This window comes from Chiloscyllium punctatum, chromosome 35, assembly GCF_047496795.1.
Source record: "Chiloscyllium punctatum isolate Juve2018m chromosome 35, sChiPun1.3, whole genome shotgun sequence".
Classification (NCBI taxonomy): Eukaryota; Metazoa; Chordata; class Chondrichthyes; order Orectolobiformes; family Hemiscylliidae; genus Chiloscyllium; species Chiloscyllium punctatum.
In genome coordinates, this window is record NC_092773.1 from 49,153,009 (window position 1) to 49,175,732 (window position 22,724).

Below are 22,724 nucleotides of genomic sequence, written 5' to 3' on the forward strand. Positions count from 1 at the left end.
AATAGAGAAAAAGATTTTGAGTAAAGGCTTCAGACTGAGAGGTGTGCAATTGGGAGACCTGATACACCGTGGGCTCAGTGGTAAGCACTGATGCCTCTCAGCACCACGAACCCGGGTTCAATTTCTGCCTCGGGCAGCTGTATGTGTGGAGTTTGCACATTCTCCCCATGTCTGTGTGGGTTTCCTCCGGGTACTCTGGTTTCTACCCACAATCCAAAGATGTGCAGGTTAGGTGGATTGGCCATGCTAAATTGCCCATAGTTGCAGGGGTAAATGTAGGGAAATGGGTCTGGGTGGATTGCTCTTCGGAGGGTCGGTGTGGACTTGTTGGGCTGAAGGGCCTATTTCCACATTATAGGTAATCTAAACTAATCAAAATCAGAACAGATATCTCTTGCTACTTCAATGAGGCAAACCTAGTTCTTGACTTGATCTGGATTTACTGTATAATTTACTGATCCATTTACTGTATAATTCGCTCTAGAAATGCATTAGCTCACATTTGCCTTGATTGAATGCCATCTGCGCCAATTCTTCGCCCAACTCTCCAGTCTATCTATATTCTCCTGTATTCTTTAACAGTCCACTATGCTTTCTGCTACTCCACCAATGTTAGTGTCATCTGCAGGCAGACACACACACACACACACACACACACCACAAACAACAGTGGCTCCAACACTGATCCTTGTGGAACACCACTGGTCACATCTCTCCATTTCGAGAAACTCCCTTCAACCACTATTTTCTCCTGTTGCTCAACCAGTTCATTATTCACCTAACTCCACTTTCTCCATGAGTTTACCACGGGGAACCTTATGAAACGCCTGACTAAAGTCCATATATATGACATCTACAGTCCGTCCTTCATCTATCAACTTGGTTACTTCCTCAAAGAACTCTATAAAGTTGATAAGGCACGATGCGTGACCCTGCCCCCCCAGAAAAAAAATCATGTTGCCTATCATTGATAAGCCCATTTATTTCCCAAATATAAATAGATTTTATCCCGCAGTACCTTCTCCTTTCCTGACACTGATGTCAGGCTCACTGGTCTATAGTTACCCAGAATATCCCTACTACCCTTCTTGTACAGGGAACTACATGAGCATCCTTCCAGTCCTCCGGCACCTCACCTATATTTAAGGATGCTACAAAGATATCAGTCAGGGCCCCAGCTATTTCTCTCCCACCTCCCTCAGCAACCTGGGATAGATCCCATCCGGTCCTGGGTATTTGTCCACCTTAATAACCTGTAGCGTACCCAACACATCTTCCCTACTTATGTCCACGTGATCCAGGGTAATCAATCTTCTATCTCTAATCTGAACATTCATTCTGTTCCTCTCCTCAGTGAACACTGATGCAAAGTAATCATTCAGAATCTCCCCCATTTTCTCAGGTTTGACACACAACCTTCCTTCCTTATCTTTGAGTGGACCAATCCTTTCTCCAGTTACCCGCTTGATTCTTATACAATAATAAAAAGCTATGGGATTCTCCTTAATTCTGAAAGCTAAAGCTATTTCATGAACCTTTTTAGCCCGCTTGATTCCTCGTTTAAGACTGGTCCTATCTTTCCAGGGCCCATTCTGTTCTTAGTTGCCTGGACCTTATTGCACGCTTCCTTTTTCCTATTGGCTAGTCATACAATTTCTCCTGTCATCCACGGTTCACAAATCTTGCCTTTCCTAACCTTTGCTTTCAATGGGGCATGACTATCCTGCACTATCTTTCACCTATCTTTGAAAGCCTCTCACATCTCAAATGTGGACTTCCCTTCAAATAGCTGTGTCCAATCCACATTTCCCAGTTCCTGCCTAATTTTGATATAATTGGCCTTGGCCTAGCTTAGTACTCTTCCCTGACGACCACTCTCATCTCTGTCTATGAGTATTCTAAAACTTACAGAATTGTGGTCACTGTTCCCAAACAAACCCCCCATCACAGCTTCTCCCACTTGGCCTGGCTCATTCCCCAGTATCAGGTCCAACATGGCCCCTTCCCTTGTTGGACTATTGACATACTGTTCTAGAAAACTCTCCTGGATGCTTCTTACAAATTTCCACCCCATCCAGACATCTGACACTAAGCGTATCCCAGTCAATGCTGGGAAAATTCAACACTCCCATCAGCACCACCCTATTGCCTCTACAGCTTTCCATAATCTGCTTCCATATTTGTTCTTCTACATCACACTCACTGTTGGGAGACATGTAATACAGCCCCAACAATGTAACTGCACCCGTGTTTCTCAGATCCACCCATAATGGCTCACTACTCCAGCCCTCCATAGTGACCAGCAATGCAACTCTTCTCCCCTTTTACTTCCCTCTCTATCTTGTCTGAAGCGTCTATATGCTGGAACATTTAGCTGCCAATCCTGCCCTTCCTTCAACCAAGTCTCTGTGATTACAATAACATCATACTCTCAGGCACCAATCAAAGCCTTACCTACTATACTCCTTGCACTGAAGAATATGCAGGCTACCAGTTCTTTTGTATTCATCTGCTCTCTGCCTACTCTCCCCCTAACTTCATGATTCTTACAGTCTCCAGTTTCCACCTCGCTGTCCATTTGCCTAGTCTCCTTGTTCACAGCCATCTAGAACATTAGTTTAACATCTCCCCAACAGCAGTAGCAAAACCTTCGGCAAGGACATTAGTTCCAGTCTGCTTCAGGTGTAGACCATCCAATTTGTAGTAGTCCCACCTTCCGCAGAACCAATCCCAACGTCCAACAAATCTGAACTCCTCCCTCCTACACCATTCCTCAAGCCATGTGTTCATCCTGCCTATTCTTTCATTTCTACACTGACTAGCATGTGGTCCTGAGATCACTACCTTTGAGGTCAATCTTTTTAACTTCTCTCCTAGATCACTGAATTCTACTTTCAGGACCTCATCTCGTTTTTTTTTTACTTAGATAATCGATGTCAATGTCCACCAAGACTGTTCAACCTTCCCTTTTAGGATGCTCTGCAGCCGATCGGTGATATCCTTGATCCGAGCACCAGGGAGACAACATACCATTCGGGTGTCTCGTTTTCCACCACAAAACTGGCTATCTCCTCCCGTTACAATAGAATCCCCTATGACTATGGTGCGATGAATCTTTTTCCCGCCCTTCTGAACAGCAGTGCCCGCCATGGTGCCATGATATTGGCAACTGCTACCCTACCCTGGTGAGCCATCTCCCTCAACAGTATCCAACCTGTTCTGGAGGGAGATGACCGCAGGGGACACCTGCTCTGCCTTCATACTCTTTTTCTGCCTTTTGGTCACCCATTCACTGTCGCCCTCAGCAATTCTAACCTGCAGTGTGACCAGTTCACTAAACGTGTTATCCACAACGTCCTTCGCACTGTAGATGCTCCACAGTGAGTCAATCCGCAGCTCCAGAGCCGTCATAAGGTCGAACAAGAGTTGCAGCTGGACACACTTCTTGCAAGAGTAAGAACATCAGCCAGGTCCCTGAGGTCCCACATCAAGAAAGAAGCACATGCCACGGGTTTGAGGTCCCATTGTAAGCATTAGCTTTATATCAACTAACTAAAAACAAACAATGCACTCAAATATATGCATTCATGTAATGTTATATTTAAACTTGCAGTGTTTGAATCTGACATTGACGCCACTTTGATCTTAGTGCACCAAGTTCTTTCAGTATCTTGTCCAGCTTTGGGATCCTGTGGTGCATTTACACAAAGGATTCCCACATCACCTTGCGAAGCTGAGAGCCGTTCTCCATCACCAGTTTAAGGAGAAGTTTAGAATTGTCTGCTCAGTGTCCTTTCTCTACAAGCTCAATGATTTTCTGTAATGAATAATGAAGATATTGAGGAGTGAAGTGAAAAGATAAAATTGAATTTAGTGGAAGGTTGTGCTCCGCAAGACCTAGCAAGTTTTCTCATCCTACTGTCACAAAACTGCCTATGCTGCCCCATACTGAGCTTGATTCTCCGGCTAGACTCTCACTTTAACGCTGCTGCTGCACCCATCTCCCACCAAGGCTTCACCCGTGCACCACTTTTTACCATGACTGCACACAACATGTTGCCTCACTTACTTTCACCCACTCCAGCACCCAGACTACTAACCTTGCATGCCCTCTGCATAACCAATGTACTCAGTCAGGTCCACCTCTTGCAGGTAAGAGTGGTATCGCCAGAGTATCAGTTATCAAGCGGGCTGTTCCGCAAGACATTTGCTCCCGCACCTTCAAGGGAGTAGTGTCCTCGTAGGATGTACCAGCAAGGCTTCCCCTTTCATGCCCTGCCAGGTCACATACTGACACCTCAGTGGGAATCTAACATTAGTGGCACAAGCACCAACTGGTCAGTACATCACTGCAACATCTGTGCAGCTGGCCAAGGAGGAAATATGGCAGGCACTCAGAACTGCGAGAGACAAAGCACTAGAACAGCACCAGGGAGGAGAGGAGCCTAGTATCAGCAATTAAACATGCACAAAAAGGTACAAATGCAGCAGATAGATGTGCCATAGCTTGGGTGTGGGTTAAGAGAGGGGCAATTTCTACCGTAGTGCGGAGGTTTGCAGGATTACAGAAATGCTATCGGGCCACATTTGCCGCCATGGATAGGTTATCAGTTGCCATGGAGATCAAAGTTCAACAGGCTCAGAGTCTGACCCTTTACCATTGGGCCTCAGCAGTCATAGCACAGTGAGAGGAAAACTGAGAAAACTTGATATCGCGAGCAATAACGTCACCAGGCTGTTGCCTCCCCATCATCTCACATGTGACACCTTGGTCCTTGGGACATCAAGGAGGGAGAAGGATGGGTGGGTTCTTTGTCTGAAATTTGCATCGGCCACTAGACAGAGACTCAAACAAATTTTGTGCGACAGTACCTCCATATCAAAGAATATGGGGAGAAAGCAGGAGCAGAGTACTGATTTACATAACCAACTATGACCTGTACGGATGGCAAAGCAGGCTCAAAGATCGGAATGGTCTACTCATGCTCCCATTTTCTGTCTCCTCATACTTTCAAACATCAGGAAACCTCTCTGGGCAGTCCTAAATTCTGTAGCTGATGTGCTCTCCAGTGAAGGTTTTGGGAGGTTTGTTTGGCATTTTGGAGAGTTAGAGAGGCAGAGAGAGAGAGAGAGAAAAAGAGAGAGACAGAGACAGACAGACAGAGACAGACAGACAGACAGAGACAGACAGAGAAACTGCCATCAAAGTATCTGCGAGCAAATCACTCTTTCTTAAAGATAACTTTTCATGTGAAACATCTTTGCAGACTGAAGACGATCCAAGGATATCTACAGCCAGAGGGAGGACGACACTGTACACATCCGCCACTGTCTGGTTTTGATAATTAAGTTGATGTAATTTTAATATGGGCTTTAATTGGATCAGCATATTGTCATAGAGTGAGGTAGATAACAAGCATTTAGGAGAAAGGAGGTTTAAGGTTGTAAATAGTTGTTGTATAATGTGCACCTTTAGAGTTAAAGAATAAATTGATATTTTTCTCTTTAAATAGTGGAATTTGCAAGTTCTCAGTCACTCATACTTTAACGGATTACAAGGCGAGGTGAGCTTTTCTGAGTGTTTGGTTAATTAGCAGTGGGGTTCACTGCTGTTTCATTACACTTCCACTCGCCTACCAGTTCAATACACCACTATGTCTCAGCACTAACATTCCTGTTGTAGGCCTGCTTGTGAGCATTTGTGCAAAATCAAAAAAACAGCTCATTTTGTGCATGGGGACCCTCCAGCCTCTCGGATTCAACTTCAAGTTCAATAGCTTTGAGAAAAAAGATCAGAAACGACTAAGGAAAGGTCACTGGACATGAAACGTTAAGTGTGATTTCTGTCCACAGATACTATCACACCTGTTGAACATTTCCAGCAATTTCTGTTTTTGACAGCAACTTTAGAACCTGATTCCAGCCTTCCATGCTTTGTCCCCACTACACCTGGTCCACGTTCAGCAAACACCACAGCCATTCCTGTTAGGACATGGGTTGCTTTCAGTGCAGCCCATTGTTTTCCTTCTTCCCTTGCCCTTATTGTCACTTATTCAACATCTCTTCTATCCTGGCCTGCTATCCATTATCTTGTTGCCTACTCCTTCCATAATTCTCCCTGGCTGGTTTCCATCTCCACTTATCTGCTCATCTCTCCTCCACTCCCCTATCCACACTCCAAACCTCACCTTCAACACTAATATATTTTTTCTCTAACCACTAACTGTTCTGATGAAGCATCACTGGATTTGAAACCTTAACACTCTTACCACAGACACAGCCAGACATGTTGGGTTTTGCCAGCAATTTCTGTCCTGGTTGTTGAAAAACACTGAGTTTTATGTTTGGCAAGTGGAATGCACGGGATCTGCAGGAGTCTTATCTATTTGGGAGCAGGATAAGTTTGAATTGAAACAATCAAACTGAGAAACAGGAGATCAGAGGGCCCCAGATTAGCAATTTGCAGCACACAAGTATTTGTGCTGTACAGTTTTTAAAATAAAAAGTTACATTGGGTTTAGGTTAATTAATTTTAAAAGCATGTAAGGAAGGTAAAGTCTCCAGTATATATTTAATGTATTTTCACTCAGAAGAACTAACTGACCAGGATGATTTAAAGGGGCATAATGGCAGGGCATTTTGGCCAAGTAGAAAACACCTACTGTAGGAATATGCAAAGTCAGTCACACTTGCAGGTTGACCAAGTGTACAGAAAATTGTTCCAGTCGCAGCTACTCGAAAGCTGTGTTTTGAGTCTACAGTCGTGGCTGGAATCACCATGGAGCATTTGCCAGACCGAAAAACTGAGATCTTTGCAGATAGCGTATGCAGTGAGGTGGTCATGCCACAGATAAAGACACAGAAGGGAAAGGAATGGCTGACCAAAGTAAAAGCAAGAGACAGGAGGAGATTCCTGAGTCCATCACCCATCTAACAGGTTCTTCGGTTTGGCTAATGCCAGGGGGCATGGTTTCCCAGTGGAATACAGCAAGAACCAAGTCTGTTCCACTGCAAGTGGCTCAGTTGCAAGGGTAGGAAACCAATAGTGATACAGGAAATCTTCCATAAGGGGAACACACATCCATTATTGCAGCCACTGACTGGATGGGTACAGTATATTGTATAGACAAAGAGTGAGGACTGTAGATGCTGGAAATCAGAGTCTAGATTAGACTGGCACTGGAAAAGCACAGCAGGCAGCATCCGAGGAGCAGGAAAATCGATGTTTCGGGCAAAAGCCAGGATTCACGGTGTTACTGAGCAGCTGCAGGACATTTTGAACGTGAAGGTCATGATCAATGTTGATTCCAATGACAGATTAAAAAAAGGGATGAGTTTTTAAAAAAAATATATCATTTTGGGCGATGAGGTCATCGCTAGCTCAGCCAGCATTTACTGCTGATCCCAGAGGGCAGTTGAGTAGTGCTGGATTTACACATAGGCCAGAGCAGGTAAGTGCGGCAGTTTCCTTCCCTGCAGGATATTAATGAACCAGATATGTTTTTTTCTGACAATCAAGAATACTCGCATGGTCATCATTTCAAATTTTTATTGAATTCAATTCTATCAACAGCTGAGGCAGGATTCAAACTCACGTCCCTCAAGAAATAACTGGATCTCTGGATTAACAGACTAGCAATAATAGGACTCGGCCATAGCCTCCACAAGGTCCTGCAAGCAGAATAGAGGGAGCGAGGAAATAATTTGAAAAGTAACGTGCAATTCAATCGCTGCACCATATGTTAGCAGGCTGAGGAACAGGAGGATAGAATGTGTGGTTGGATGCATCTTGTCAGACAGATTTAATTAGATTCCTGAAGCACTGGGATGTCTGCATCCTGCAGGATAGGGACTGACATTTTCACCGAGGAATTTGTTCAGGCTATGGGGAGGGTTTAAAACTAGAGTATCAGGTGGATGGGGTGGTGAGCAGTGTTGAGCCTCACAAGGATAGTCAGTGGAAATCAATGCTGTCAACTCCCGAATTGAACATATTAAGTACAGTCAATTCCCAAATTTACCCGTCTTTTGTAACCAGGTTGAAAGAAGGCAAAACAAAGGAGAACATCTTTCTTTCAGGCAGTCCAAATGCTTCCGACTGTCTTGATCACCCCCCACGAGCTGCTCAGCTATGGGATCCGGCCACATAATCGTTGGTAGGCATTAGGCCTTGGTCATTGCAAACTATCACCAGCCCACAGACTAGTCTGCTACTTGGTATCAGAAGAAACTTTTTTTGTACACAATGCTGGCTCCAGCTCATCTTAGTAAGCTCCCTTGCTGCTTGAATAAATAGCTCTACAATGAATGCCAGGTAACTTCCACGTAATAAAAAAAGGAGTACTCCTGTCCTCAATCCTCATTTGCATTAACAGCCCCTTTCTCATTTCAGCTCACAATAAAATAATGCAGAAAACTTGACTTACAATTTTTAGAGCAAGTAGTCACAAGAAAGGGGAACGAAGGTGATCACCAAATAGGGCCTAATGACAAAGAAAATGTGTAAAAATGTGAGAAAGACCATTCTCAAAGCACCATATCGGAATGTATGCAGCATTTACAATAAAATAATTGAAATTAACAGAAATGTGGTCGCAGGATGATCAGGACTGGGAACCTAACATCCAAGGGTACTTAATCATCGGGGAAAATAGGCAAAAATAGGCAGCTTTATTAGTTAAAGATGAAGTCAGTCGACAGTGAGGAAATATTGGTGCAGAATATCTAGATGCAGAATCAGACTCAGTGGAAAACATTAGTGGGCATTGTCTATAGGCTTGAAAAGAGTAATGGGAAGATGGAGCATTTAGCATAAAATTAGAGATCCAAGTGGCAAGGGTCCTCCAGTAATCATGGGGAACTTTAGTTAACCAATAGACTGGACAATCCACAGACAACTAGACTTTAGTCAATCAATTTCTGGGCTGTGCATATGATGGCTTCTGAGAGCAGTGCATTCAGGACCAAAATAAGGAGCAAGACGTTTTCAAATTGGTGTTGTGCAATTAGAATTGGTAAGCAATAATCTTGCGGAGTAAGGCCCTTTCAGGAAGGGTGACTGCATGTTAACAAGACCAGATCAGAGGCTAGAAACCTTGCCGTAAAGTAACTCGCCTTCTGACTGCTAAAAGCCTAGAAGTCAGTAGTGTGTTGGAATACTCCCCACTTGCCTGGATGAGTGCAGCTCCAACAACACAATTGCAGCTTGACTACCCACACCCTTGGGAAAGTGACAATAAAGATCCCTCCCACCCCGGTTATACTCCCTACCGTCATCATTAGATGCAAAAGTTTGGATACACATGCAAACAGGTTCAAGAACAGCTTCTTCCCTGCTCTAATCAGCATTTTACACAGACCTCTCATATTTTAAATTTAACCTTTCTCTGCACATTCTCTGTAGCTGTAACACTGTATGTTGCACTCTGTTCTGCTACTCTTAAGGCACTTTGTATGTATTGATCTGCCTGTAGAGAATGCAAGTATGTTGGCACTTGATAGAAAATCAAATTAAATAATAAAACCAAATGATCCAGAACAAAGGAGCCCACGCGACTGGTACCACATCCACAAGCATCTACACCCCCCCACACTGACACTCGGTAGCAGCAATATGTACTATACAGAAAGTGCACTACAGAAATTCATCAAACATCCATAAAGAGCACTTGCAAACAAACTTTCATATAGAGGCACAAGGTCAGCAGACACATGAGGCATCAGCACTTTCAAGTTCCACTTACAATCCTGACTTGTAAATATATCACTATTCCTTCAGCCACAGGATTGAAATCCTGGAAATCATTCTTTAACACCATCATGGGTCTATTAACAGCAAATGGGTTAAGCAGTTCGAGAAGGTGGGTCACCATAACCTTCTCAAGGAATGGGCAAACGATGCCCACATCCTGAGTGAATCTATTTTAACAAAAGCAATAATTTTCTATTGGAATAGAAGTAGTCCTTTCTGACAGTGTCCTAAATATAAACAAAGGAATCTCTTAAAAGTTTGGGAATGAGTTGACTGCAATAAATAATTTTATTGAAAGACATGACAGTGCAAGTAAGGTAGTCTAATCATAGCTAAACAAAAGAAATGGAGGATAGCAGAAGATGTGTCAGATAAAGTTGTTACAAGCCTGAAGATTAGAGCAATTTATAATAGAGAAAACGATTAAGAGTAGAAATGAAGAACATGGAATTAAATTTGCAAGAGACATCAAAATAAACCGTAAAAGTATCGTTCAGAATATAACTAGGATTCTGGGTAATCCAAGATGGAGGACGGGAAAAATTTCTGGCTGTAAGAGCAGCTCCTTTTTTTGAGGTTTTTTCGGTACTGGAGGTGATTTTCTTGAATTCTAGGAGCAGCAATTACTGTTTTATATGCTGTTGCATTGTTTTGGAACTTTGGGGAAAAATAGTCAAAGGGATGGCTGGAAAATGGGAAGCCTTCAGAAATGAGATAACAAGAATCCAAAGAAAGTATATTCCTGTCAGGGTGAAAGGGAAGGCTGGTAGTTATAGGGAATGCTGGATGACTAAAGAAATTGAGGGTTTGGTTAAGAAAAAGAAAGAAGCATATGTCAGGTATAGACAGGATAGATCGAGTGAATCCTTAGAAGAGTATAAAGAAAGTAGGAATATATTTAAGAGGGAAATCAGGAGGGCAAAACAGGGACATGAGATAGCTTTGGCAAATAGAATAAAGGAGAATGCAAAGGGTTTTTACAAATATATTAAGGACAAAAGGGTAACTAGGGAGAGAATAGGGCCCCTCAAAGATCAGCAAGGTGGTTTTTGTGTGGTTTTTGGGGGAAGGTACTACACGAATATTGTGCATCAGTATTTACTGTGGAAAAGGATATGGAAGATATAGACTGTATTTGGAAAGGCAAGGACTGATTCGGGATAGTCAACATGACTTTGTGCGTGGGAAATCATGTCTCACAAATTTGATTGAGTTTTTTGAAGAAGTAACAAAGAAGATTGAGGAGGGCAGAGCGGTAGATGTGATCTATATAGACTTCAGTAAGACGTTTGACAAGGTTCCTCATGGAAGACTGACTAACAAGGTTCGATCTCATGGAATACAGGGAGAACTAGCCATCTGAATACAGAACTGGCTCAAAGGTAGAAGACAGAGGGTGGTGGTAGAGGGTTGTTTTTCAGACTGGAGGCCTGTGACCAGTGGAGTGCCACAAGGATCGGTGCTGGGAAATCTACTTTTTGTCATTTACATAAATGATTTGGGTGCAAGCATAATAGGTACAGGTAGTAAGTTTGCAGATGACACCAAAATTGGAGGTGTAGTGGACAGCGAAGATTACAACAGGATCTGGACCAGATGGGCCAATGGGCTGAGAAGTGGCAGATGGAATTTAATTCAGATAAACGTGAGGTGCTGCATTTTGTGAAAGCAAATCTTAGCAGGACTTATACACTTAATGGTAAGGTCCTAGGGAGTGTTGCTGAACAAAGAGACCTTGGAGTGCAGGTTCATAGCTCCTTGAAAGTGGAGTCGCAGGTAGATAGGATAGTGAAGGCGGCGGTTGGTATGCTTTCCTTTATTGGTCAAGAGTATTGAGTACAGGAGTTGGGAGGTCATGTTGCGGCTGTACAGGACATTGGTTAGGCCACTGTTGGAATATTGCATGCAATTCTGGTCTCCTTCCTATCGGAAATATGTTGTGAAACTTGAAAGGGTTAAGGGTTAAAGACTTACAAGGACGTTGCCAGGCTTGGAGGATTTGAGCTACAGGGAGAGGCTGAACATGCTGGGCTGTTTTCCCTGGAGTGTCGGAGGCTGAGGGGTGACCTAATAGAGGTTTACAAAATTATGAGGGGCATGGATAGGATAAATAGACAAAGTCTTTTCCCTGGGGTTGGGGAGTCCAGAACTAGAGGGCATAGGTTTAGGGTGAGAGGGGAAAGATATAAAAGAGACCTAAGGGGCAACTTTTTCACGCAGAGGGTGGAAGGTGTATAGAATGAGCTGCCAGAGGATGTGGTGAAGGCTGGTACAATTGCAACATTTAAGAGACATTTGGTTGGGTATATGAATAGGAAGGGTTTGGAGGGATATGGGCCGGGTGCTGGCAGGTGGGACTACATTGGGTTGGGCTATCTTGTCGGCATGGACGGGTTGGACTGAAGGGTCTGTTTCCATGCTGTACATCTCTATGACTCTATGAATAGAAAACATTTAGTGAAGACAAATGTAGATCCCGTATAATTTGAAAGGGGAGAATTAATAACCGAGAACAAGGCAATAATAGAGCAATAAAACTATGAGAACAATCCAGGATGGTTTTGTTTGATTTGATGTATCGTTACATGTACTAAGATACAATGAAAAGTGTTGTTGTACATGCTCACCTAGCAGATCAATACATAGGAAGTGCGTCACTGTAGCAAGACAGAGTGCAGCTTGCAGAATTACAGTTACAGAGTACATGTACAGAAAGATCATCCGTCACTAGGCTTCAGAGAATGAGGCCTCATTGCCGCCACACACTGGCCTCTGTCCCCTGGCTAGCCTGCACTTACTTTGCTCCTATTCTGAATACCGGTCTCTGCTTGCTTCTAGGACTTGGCCCACATCCACTCTACCTTCATTCCAGGTTCCAGCCACAACTCGTCTCCAAAGCTAGTCTCGGAGTCCATTCCCCATTCACTCCAGGCAGGGTACTTTAAGAAAGGAAGCTTTGGGTGGGGTGGGGGTGTGGGAGGTGGAGGGGGTGGGGAGAAGAGGTGGGGAAAGAGAAGAAAATGATAGAGGCAAGAGTCAAGAAACGAAAGGGAAAAAAAGGTGCTAGCGAAGACAGGAGTTCCGCCATCTTAACTGGAACTGTTATTTATATGGATGTTGCTGGGATTGAGGGGTTTCAGTTATAAGGGGAGGCTAGATAGGATGGGACCTTTCTTCACTGGAGTGTAGGAAGTTGAAGGGTGACCTTAACGAGGTTTATAAAATCATGAGGGGCATAGATAGGTAAATAGCAAAAACCTTTCCCCTAGGTTAAGGCAGTTCAAAACCAGAAGGCATATTTTTAAGCAGAGAGGAGAAAGATTGAAAAAGGGAGCAGGGGTGACACTTTTCACACAGAGGGTGGGTCACACTTGGAATGAATAATCAGCGGCAGTGATTGATGCAGCTACAGTTCCAACACTTAAAGACATTTGGACAAGTACATGAATAGGAAAGGTTTACAGGGATATGGGCCAAATGCAAGCAAGTGGGACTAGGTTAGATTAGATTCCCTACAGTGTGGGAACAGGCCCTTCGGCTCAACAAGTCCATACCGACCCTCCGAAGAGTAACCCACCCAGACCCATTTCCCTCTGACTAATGCATCTAACACTGTGGGTAATTTAGCATAGTCAATTCACCTAACCTGCACATCTTTGGACTGTGGGAGGAAACTGGAGCAAACCCATGCAGACACGGGCAGAATGTGCAAACCCCACACAGACAGTCGCCCACAGCCAGAATTGAACCTGGGTCCCTGGTGCTGTGAGGCAGCAGTGCTAACCACTGAGCCACCATGCCACCCAAACATCTCAAGTTTAGTTGAGAAACTTAGTCAGAATGATCAAATTGGACCAAAGGGTACATTTCCAGGCTGTATGACTTTAGAAATCCTCTGGGCAGCACAGTGGCTCAATGGGTTAGCACTACTGCCTTACAGCTCTAGGGTTCCAGGTTCGATTCCAGCTGTGGACAATTGTCTGTGTGGAGTTTGCACATTCTCCCTGCATCTGTGCAAGTTTCCTCCCACAATCCAAGAATGTACAGGTTAGGTGGCTTGGCTATGGGGGATGCAGGGTTACACAGGTAGGGGATGCTCTTCAGAAGATTGATGTGGACTCTATGGGCTAAATGACCTACATACAGTGTACACAGACTATGATTAGTAATCCAGTATAGGTCAGACAGCAGGAAGTTCCAGAATGATTTTTTTAAAATCATGGTTGTTTATGATAGGGCATTAACTTAGTCTTTGGCCGCGGCTAATCAAGGATTGATTTTAGCTCAGAAAAACAAAAGATTGAAAGATTTTGGGCTGTTCAAACGAGATTTGGTTAACAAATAGAGGTTCTCTCTGAGAAAGACGAATAGGTGAGCAAAATTACAGTTACCTCAGTAGAAAATTTCAGTCTCTGCAACATCCTGACCAAAAATATTTGATCGGAAACCTATACGCCATTCAGAGCTGACAGATCGGTGGGTGGCACGGTGGCATAGTGGTTAGCACTGCTGCCTCACAGCGCCAGAGACCCAGGTTCATATCCCGCCTCAGGTGACTGACTGTTTGGAATTTGCACGTTCTCCCCGGGTCTGCTTGGGTTTCCTCCGGGTACTCCGGTTTCCTCACACAGTCCAAAGATGTGCAGTTCAGGTGAACTGGCCATGCTAAATTGCCCGTAGTGTTAGGTGAAAGGGTAAATGTAGGGGTATGGGTGGGTTGCGCTTCGGCGGGGCGGTATGGACTTGCTGGGCTGAAGGGCCTGTTTCCACACTGTAAGTAATGTAAAAAAATGTTTAAGCTTTGACTGTGTACATGCAAGAAGACCTCTTTACTCACAAGGTTGTTAGGATTTGGAGCACACTGCCTGGGAGAGTGGGGGAGGCTGATTCCATCAGACCTTTCAAAAGAGAGCAAGATACATCTTTGAAAATGATGAATTTGGAGGCTGTGGAGATAAGGCTGGAGAATGGGACTAGCTGGGTAGCTGCATCCGGAGTTGGTTCAGACACAAGGAGCTGAATAGCCTCCTTCTGTCCTGTAAAATTCTATGATCTAAGACTTCATAATTCACAAGTGGAGAGAATTGGTTAAGTCAAACTTAAAGATTTCATATGGCCGGGGGGGGGAAAAGAGGTAAGTTCTCCAGAGTTGAATGTCTGTAATGAATATCATTGGGAAATGGGTAGAATCTTACAGGGATCTGAGCAGGGTTTTGGAAAGATGTATAGCAGAATTGGGCGAGAAGTGCAAAAAAGTCCATTTGGCATTTTAAAAATGCTTTTCAAAAGCAGCACGGTGAGATTCTCTCTTGGTAGCAGTGAGATGTCTAATGATGAGGATTAGCGTTAATCAAGCCCTTGTTAACAGTACAATTAGTTTCATTAACATAAAGTCGATCATCTTACTAAACTTGCCAAAGAAGCTCGATGTCACAAAAGCTAGAGTAGGAAACCAGAGCAAGGCACCAAGCAGATTTGCTTGCTCCAAATGACCTCCATCCACCAACTAGGCACCAACAAGTATAGCCAGTGAATGTGTTGTGCTTGCATTCTCACAAAACCTTTGATAAAATCTCAAATAAAAGTGTACACATGGGATATACTGGCATGCAGCGAGAAATGGTTAGTAGAAAGAAAGAGAGAAAATATGAAGAAATGGGTCCTTTTTGGAGTGACATGTGGAGTCAGTGCTTAGACTTCCAGCTATTCACAATATATTTTAATGATTTGGATAACGGCATGAAATGTAACAGCTCCATGTTTGTTAATGACACAGAACTAGGAGGAATTGAGTAAAGATGACAATGGAAAGAGTCTTCAAGACGATTTAGACAAATTCAGTGAATGGGCCAAGACAGTCTAATATTGATAAGTGTGAAATTATCTACTTTTGTCAAAAAGAAAATGGCAGAGTATTATTTGAATAGTAATAGATCAGGAAGTGATGATGTACAAAGGCAGCTGGGTGTACTTGTACACCAGTCAGTGATTGCAAGAGGGTTTGAGTACAGGATTAAGGATGTCTTACTGCAGCTCTACAAAGCCGTAATGAGGCACACTAAAGTATGAGTGTAGTTTTGGTTGCCTAACTTAAAAAATATACTATTAGGGAGTACAGTAAAGGTCCACCACACTGTGAAGACCATGCCTTTTCACTTTTGCACTATTTAAAATTGGGAACTGAAAATAGAACAACTGCTACAAAACATGTTTAAAAGGGTTTCTGCACATATTAAAAACAAGTTACCTGACACTCCTGCCAAGCATCGTAAACTATTTGAATAAGCAGTAACTGAGGTCTGGTCTACAAGGGGCCCTGTATAGGTGCTTCTGTGCCACAACAAGTTGATTAATCTACAGGCTAGTGACTGGTTATTGATGACAAAAGCTTTTTGCCTGTCAACAACTAAGTAACAACAGCTTGGGGCTGGGAATACAATAGTGATTTGAGCTCCATGATTAGCCATGCTTGTACTGAATTCTGGAGCAGGCTCAAGGGGTCAGATGGCCTACTCATGCTCACATCTTCTCGGTTCCCATGTGTGAACTTCAACAGTAGGTTTCTTTCTGTTCTCTGCAGTCAAAAACCATTCCAAACCTGAAGAAAACCAGTTCATCTTGCCTTCAGTAGTTGTTCTAAGTTGTGATTTTTGACTGATAAGTTAAAGATTTTTCACAAATGAACCAGCTACCCAGTGTCCCTTGGAAACCAGTGGAAGCATCCATTAGGGATAGAGTTCCAGTATTGTAGCCAGAGACAAAAAAGGAACAGGGATATAGTACCAAGTAAGGATGGGGAGTAGCTTGCAGTGCCGACGCATCTGCTGCATTTGTAATGCTAGATGGCAGTGGTCGTGTGTTTGGAAGCTTCTATTGAAGGAGAGTTGAAGGATTTCTGCAGTGCATTTTGTAAATAATACACACTGCTGCTTCAAAGCATCAATGGTGATAAGAGTGGATGTTGAGTGGGGTGTTAATCAATTGAGCTGCTTTGTCAAAGAGATCGACAGCACAGTAAAAGGCCTTTCAGCCTATTATATCAATTTCCTTTTCCAGCACCTAGCTGATAACATTGTATGCCTTGGCATCACAAGTGTATACCTAAATACTTAACTGTTAGGAGGGACTCGGTCTCTGCCACTTTTACTGAAAGCCAGTTCCAGATTCCCAGCACTCTGGGTGAAAAAGGTTTTTCTTACATCTCCTCTAAACCTGCTGCACCTTCAACTTAAATATAAAGGTCCCTGCTCATTGATCCTTCCATCAAGGGGCAAGGTTTCTTCCTGTCAAGCCTATCTATTTCTTCTTAACTTTATATATCTCAATCATGAGCCCTCTAAATTTCCTCTGCTCTAAGGAAAACAACCCGGTCTGTCCAATCTCTCTTCATAACTGAAAATTCCCAGCCCAGGCGATATCCTGGTATACCTGGGCAGCCTCTCCACTGTACATCCTGTGTTGTCCTGGATGGTGTTGATCAGGGTTAATCCTAAGGCTTTCCATAGGTATGTCAGGATAAAAGAATAACGAGAGTTAAATTAGGGCCAATCAAGGATAGTAGTGGGAAGTTATGTGTGAAGGCAGAGGAGATAGGGGAAACACTAAATAAATATTTTTCAACAGAGTTCAACATAGAAAATGACAATGTTGGCAAGGAAGATACAGAGATACTTTCATCTAGACTAGAAGAGATTGAGGTTCACAAGGAAGAGGTATTGGAATTATTACAGAATGTGAAGATAGACAAGTCTCCTGGGCCAGATGGGATCTATCCTCAGATCCTCTGGGAAGCAAGGGAAGAGATTGCCGAGCCTTTGGCATTGATCTTCAAATCATCATTGTCTGCAGGATAGCAAATGTGGTTCCCCTGTTCAAAAAGGGCAGTAGAGACAATGCTGGTAATTACAGACCAGTGAGTCTCACTTCAGTTGTTGGTAAAGTGTTGGAAAAGGTTATAAGAGATAGGATTTATAACCATCTAGAAAAGAATAATCTGATCAGGGACAGTCAGCACGGTTTTGTGACAGGTAGGTTGTGCCTAACGAATCTTATTGAGTTTTTTGACAAAGTGACCAAACAGGTAGATGAGAGTAAACCGATTGATGTGGTGTATATGGATTTGAGCAAGGCGTTCGATAAGGTTCCCCACAGTAGGCTATTATACATAATGCGGAGGAATGGGATTGTGGGAGACATAGCAGTTTGGATAAGTAATTGGCTTACTGAAAGAAAACAGAGGGCTGTAGTTGATGGAACTTGTTCAGCTTGGTGTCCAGTTACTAGCGGCGTACCACAAGGGTCAGTGTTAGGTCTACTGCTGTTCATCATTTTTATAAAAGACCTGGATGAGGGCGTAGAAGGGTGAGTTAGCAAATTCGCGGACGACACTAAGGTAGGTGGAGTTGTGGATAGTGATAAAGGATGTAGTAGGTTGCAGAGAGCCATAGATAGGATGCAGAGCTGGGCTGAGAGGTGGCAAATGGAATTTAATGTGGACAAGTGTGAAGTGATACACTTTGGATGGAGTAATCAGAATGCAGAGTACTGGGCTAATAGTAGGATTCTAGGGAATGCGGATGAGCAAAAGGATCTCGGTGTCCATGTACACAGATCCCTGAAAGTTGCCACCCAGATTGACAGGGTTGTTAAGAAGGCATACAGTGTTTTGGCCTTTATTAATAGAGAGATTGAGTTCCGGAACCAGGAGCTTATACTGCAGCTGTAAAAAGCTCTGGTATGGTCACACTTGGAGTATTGTGTACAGTTCTGGTCACTGCATTATAAGAAGGATGTTGAAGCTTTGGAGAGGGTATAGAGGAGATTTACTAGGATGTTGCCTGGTACGGAGGGAATGTCTTACAAGGAAAGGCTGAGGGCCTTGAGGCTGTTCTCGCTAGAGAGAAGAAGGTTGAGAGGTGACTTAATAGAGACATACTAGATAATCAGCAGGTTAGATAGGGTGGACAGGGAGAGCCTTTTTCCAAGCATGGGGAAGGCAAACACAAGGGTACACAGCTTTCAATTAAGGGAAAATAGGTGTAAGACAGATGTCAGAGGTAGTTTCTTTGCTCAGAGAGTAGTAAGGATATGGAATGCATTGCCTGCAATGATAGTAGATTCGCCAAGTTTAAGTTCATTTAAGTCTTCATTGGACAGGCATATGGATGTAAATGGAATAGTGTAGATGGATGGGCTTCAGATTAGTATGACGGGACGGCGAAACATCGAGGGCTGAAGGGCCTGTACTGCGCTGTAATATTCTATGTTCTTGAGTATTGCTGCAAATGCACCCAGCCAATCAAGTGAAGAAAATTTGATCTTTTTTATATAAAAAAATAATCCAGGCATTTCTACATTCTTTTCAACTCAAGTCCACAAAATATGGAATACGAACCTTTCATAACAACAGACTTGGGTCTTTTTCTTGAGCAAACAACGCATTTATTATCAGTATTGTTCATTCAGTTCTCCGACTTCTCATTCCTGTCACTTACTTGATGTTCTTGTCCATTGTTGATTCTCTCATATGTTAACAATGAGCTGACTCCATCCATCACTCTTTCAATCTCTCGTTTGAGTCTGTCCCTAAAGAATTTTGTCAAGTGGAGCAAATTAAAATCTTCACACTTTTACAGGAACTCAAATGATTAGAGTTCAAATCTATGAACATGTTTGAAGACAAACACATCATTCTCTTCTAAACACCCTGCGAACCATATTGTAGCATAGAATGTTCTCGCTTTCGCATTGTATCAACCTGTATAGTCGCTTCTTAAAAAATGGGGCAGTTTTATGAATTGACTCTTATATTCCACTACTTGAAATACCTGGCAGCCTCTGAGTCTTAATTAAACTTAAACATTGATTTTGTCCTTCTGTTATTTCCGTCTTATTGGATACTTTTGACAGGAAAGCAAAGTTTTCTGTATTTCAGCTGCAGTCTACAATTCTGATAGATCTGCACACTATGACCCAATATCTACTAGTAACCTTGTGAATAGATGAGACTCCAGCATAAATTCTCTTGCAGAAACTTCAATGTGGTGTGAGAAAATGACAAAGCCCTGGCAGGATCTGTGTGCTGGCACTGTTCTACAACCTTGTTCATAGTTACCCAGAGACAAACACTTGCTCCAATATTAAAGGTGTTATATTGTCATGTAGCATGTAAATAGTCCCTTCAATCAGAACCAGTCCTTGCTTACCATAATCCCAAACGAAACCAGTCCCAGCTGCCTGCGCTTGGCCCATATCCCTCCAAACATTTCTTTTTCACGTACTTCTCTAAAGTCTTTTTAAATGTTGTAATTGTACAGCATCCACCACTTCCTCTGCAAGTTCATTCCACATGGAAACCACTGCATTAAAAAAAAATGCTGCCGTGTCTTCTTTCAATATCTCTGCTCTCCCCTTAAATACATGCCCTCTAGTCTTGAAATCCCCCACTCAGGGGAAAATGCACCTACCATCCATCATTTATCCATCATTACTTTATAAACCCCAACAAGGTCACCCCTCAACCTCTTGCACTCTACTGAAAAAGTCCGAACTTATCCTTATAACTCAAAGCATCCTTTCCCAGCATCCTGGTACACCTCTTCTGTACCCTTTTCAGCTCAATAATATCCTGCTCATCAGCCAGAACTGGACAATATTCCAGAAGAGGTCTCACCAATGATCTGTACAAGCTCAATCTAACATTCCAACTCCTATTCTCAATTGTCTGACAACAAAGGCAAGTACATTAAAATGGCGTTTTAAGCACCCCTGTCTATATGTGATGCAAACTTCAAAAGAATTATGTACCTGAACCCTTAGGTTACTCTGATCTGAAACACTGCCCAAGGCACAATTTTTAATGGTATATGTCTTGTCTTTGTTTACATAGAACATAGACCATTACAGCGCAGTACAGGTGCTTCCTTCCTCAATGGTTTCACAGGTCAGTGCTACCATTTGAAGCCCATCTAACAAACAACTGCATTTTTGTCCATATGACTATACAACAATCATATAAATGCCCTTAACTTTGGCGAGTCTACTACTGTTACAGGCAGTGTGTTCAACTCCCCAACTACTCTGAGCAAAGAAACAACCTCTGACATCTGCCCTATATCGATCACCCCTCAATTTAAAGCTATGCCCCCTCGTGCCAGCCATTACCATCGAAGGAAAAAGGCTGTCACTGTCCACCCTAACTCTATGGTTATCTTATATGTCTCAATTAAGTCACCTCTCAACCTTCTTCTCTCCAATGAAAACAGCCTCAAATCCCTCAGATTTTCCTCAAAAGACCTTCCCTCCATCCAACAGAACAATTCACTTGATCAGATTAGATTCCTTACAGAGTGAAAACAGGCCGTTCGGCCCAACAACTCTACACCGACCCTCCGAAGAGCAAACCACCCAGACCCATTCCCCTACATTTACCCCTCCCTATAGCAGGGCAACCAGACTGCACACAATACTCAAAAAAATGGCCACACCAACGGATTGTGTAACCTTTACATGACATTCCAACTCAATGTTTTTAAGCAACGAAGACAAGCATGCTGAACACCTTCTTAACTACTCTGTCTACCTGTGACACAACTTTCTAAGAATTATGTGCCTGAGCCCCTCTGTCTCTCAGTTCTACACCACTGTACAGGAGTCTACCATTCACTGCGTAAATCCTCGCTTGCTTATTTAGCAAAAAAAAACACTCAATTATCAAAATTAAACTCCATCTGCCACTCCTCAGGCCACTGGACTAACTGATTAAAGATCCTGATGTCATTTTATACACTGTCCACTGTATCACCAATTTTGGTGTCATCTACAAACTTACTAACCATGCCACAAAGCATAGGGAAAACCTGACGACTGCAGATCAGAATCAAGAGTAATGTGCTGAAAAAGCATAGCAGGTCAGGCAGCATCCGAGGAGCAGGAGAATCAACATTTTGGGCATAAGCCCTTCACCAGGAATGAGGCTTGTGGGCCAGGGGCTGAGAAATAAACAGGAGAGGGGTGGGAGTGACAAAGGGAGCGTGGTAGGTCGATGAAGGTGGAGGAAAGGTGATAGGCCTTGATTTTTATGTCCTCGTTGTCTACAGGAATAGTGTTAGAAGACTGGAGGATAGCAAATGTGGTTCCCTTGTTCAAGAAGAGGAGTAGGGATAACCCTAGTAACTATAGGCCAGTGAGTCTCACTTCTGTTGTGGGCAAAGTCTTGGAGAGAATTGTAAGGGATAGGATTTATGAACATCTGGATAGGAATAATGTGATCAAGGACAGTCAGCATGGTTTTGTGAAGGGCAGGTCGTGCCCCACAAACCTTATTGAATTCTTTGAGAAGGTGACTAAGGAGGTGGACGAGGGTAAAGCAGTAGATATGGTGTATATGGATTTTAGTAAGGCGTTTGATAAGGTTCCCCATGGTAGGCTACTGCAAAAAATACAGAGATATGGCATTGAGGGTGCGTTGGAGGTTTGGATTAGGAATTGGCTGGCTGGAAGAAGACAGAGGGTAGTAGTTGATGGCAAAGGTTCATCTTGGAGTGCAGTTACTAGCGGTGTTCCACAAGGATCTGTTTTGGGACCATTGCTGTTTGTCATTTTTATAAATGACCTGGAGGAGGGGCTAGAAAGTTGGGTGAGCAAGTTTGCGGATGATACAAAACTCGGTGGAATTGTTGACAGTGAGGAAGGATGTGACAGTTTACAGCGGAATATAGATAAGCTGCAGAGCTGGGCAGAAAGGTGGCAAATGGAGTTCAATGTAGGTAAGTGTGAAGTGATTCACTTTGGTAAGAGTAACAAGAAGTTGGGGTATGGGCTAATGGTCAGATACTTGGTAGTGTGGATGAGCAGAGGGATCTTGGTGTCCATGTGCACAGATCTCTGAAAGTTGCCACCCAGGTAAATAGTGCGGTGAAGAAGGCATATGGCGTACTGGGCTTTATTGGTAGAGAAATTGAGTTCCGGAGTC

At 43.2% G+C, this 22,724-nt stretch overlaps 1 long non-coding RNA gene across 2 annotated transcripts in view; it reads right to left on the bottom strand.

The window, feature by feature from the left end:
* Nucleotides 1–22,724, bottom strand: part of LOC140459810 (uncharacterized) — a 48,736-nt gene that overhangs the window by 22,296 nt on the left and 3,716 nt on the right. For both annotated transcript variants that reach the window (XR_011953873.1, XR_011953874.1), the window contains exon 2: nt 19,246–19,336. This is a non-coding gene — a long non-coding RNA (uncharacterized lncRNA). The remainder of the gene's footprint in view (nt 1–19,245; nt 19,337–22,724) is intronic.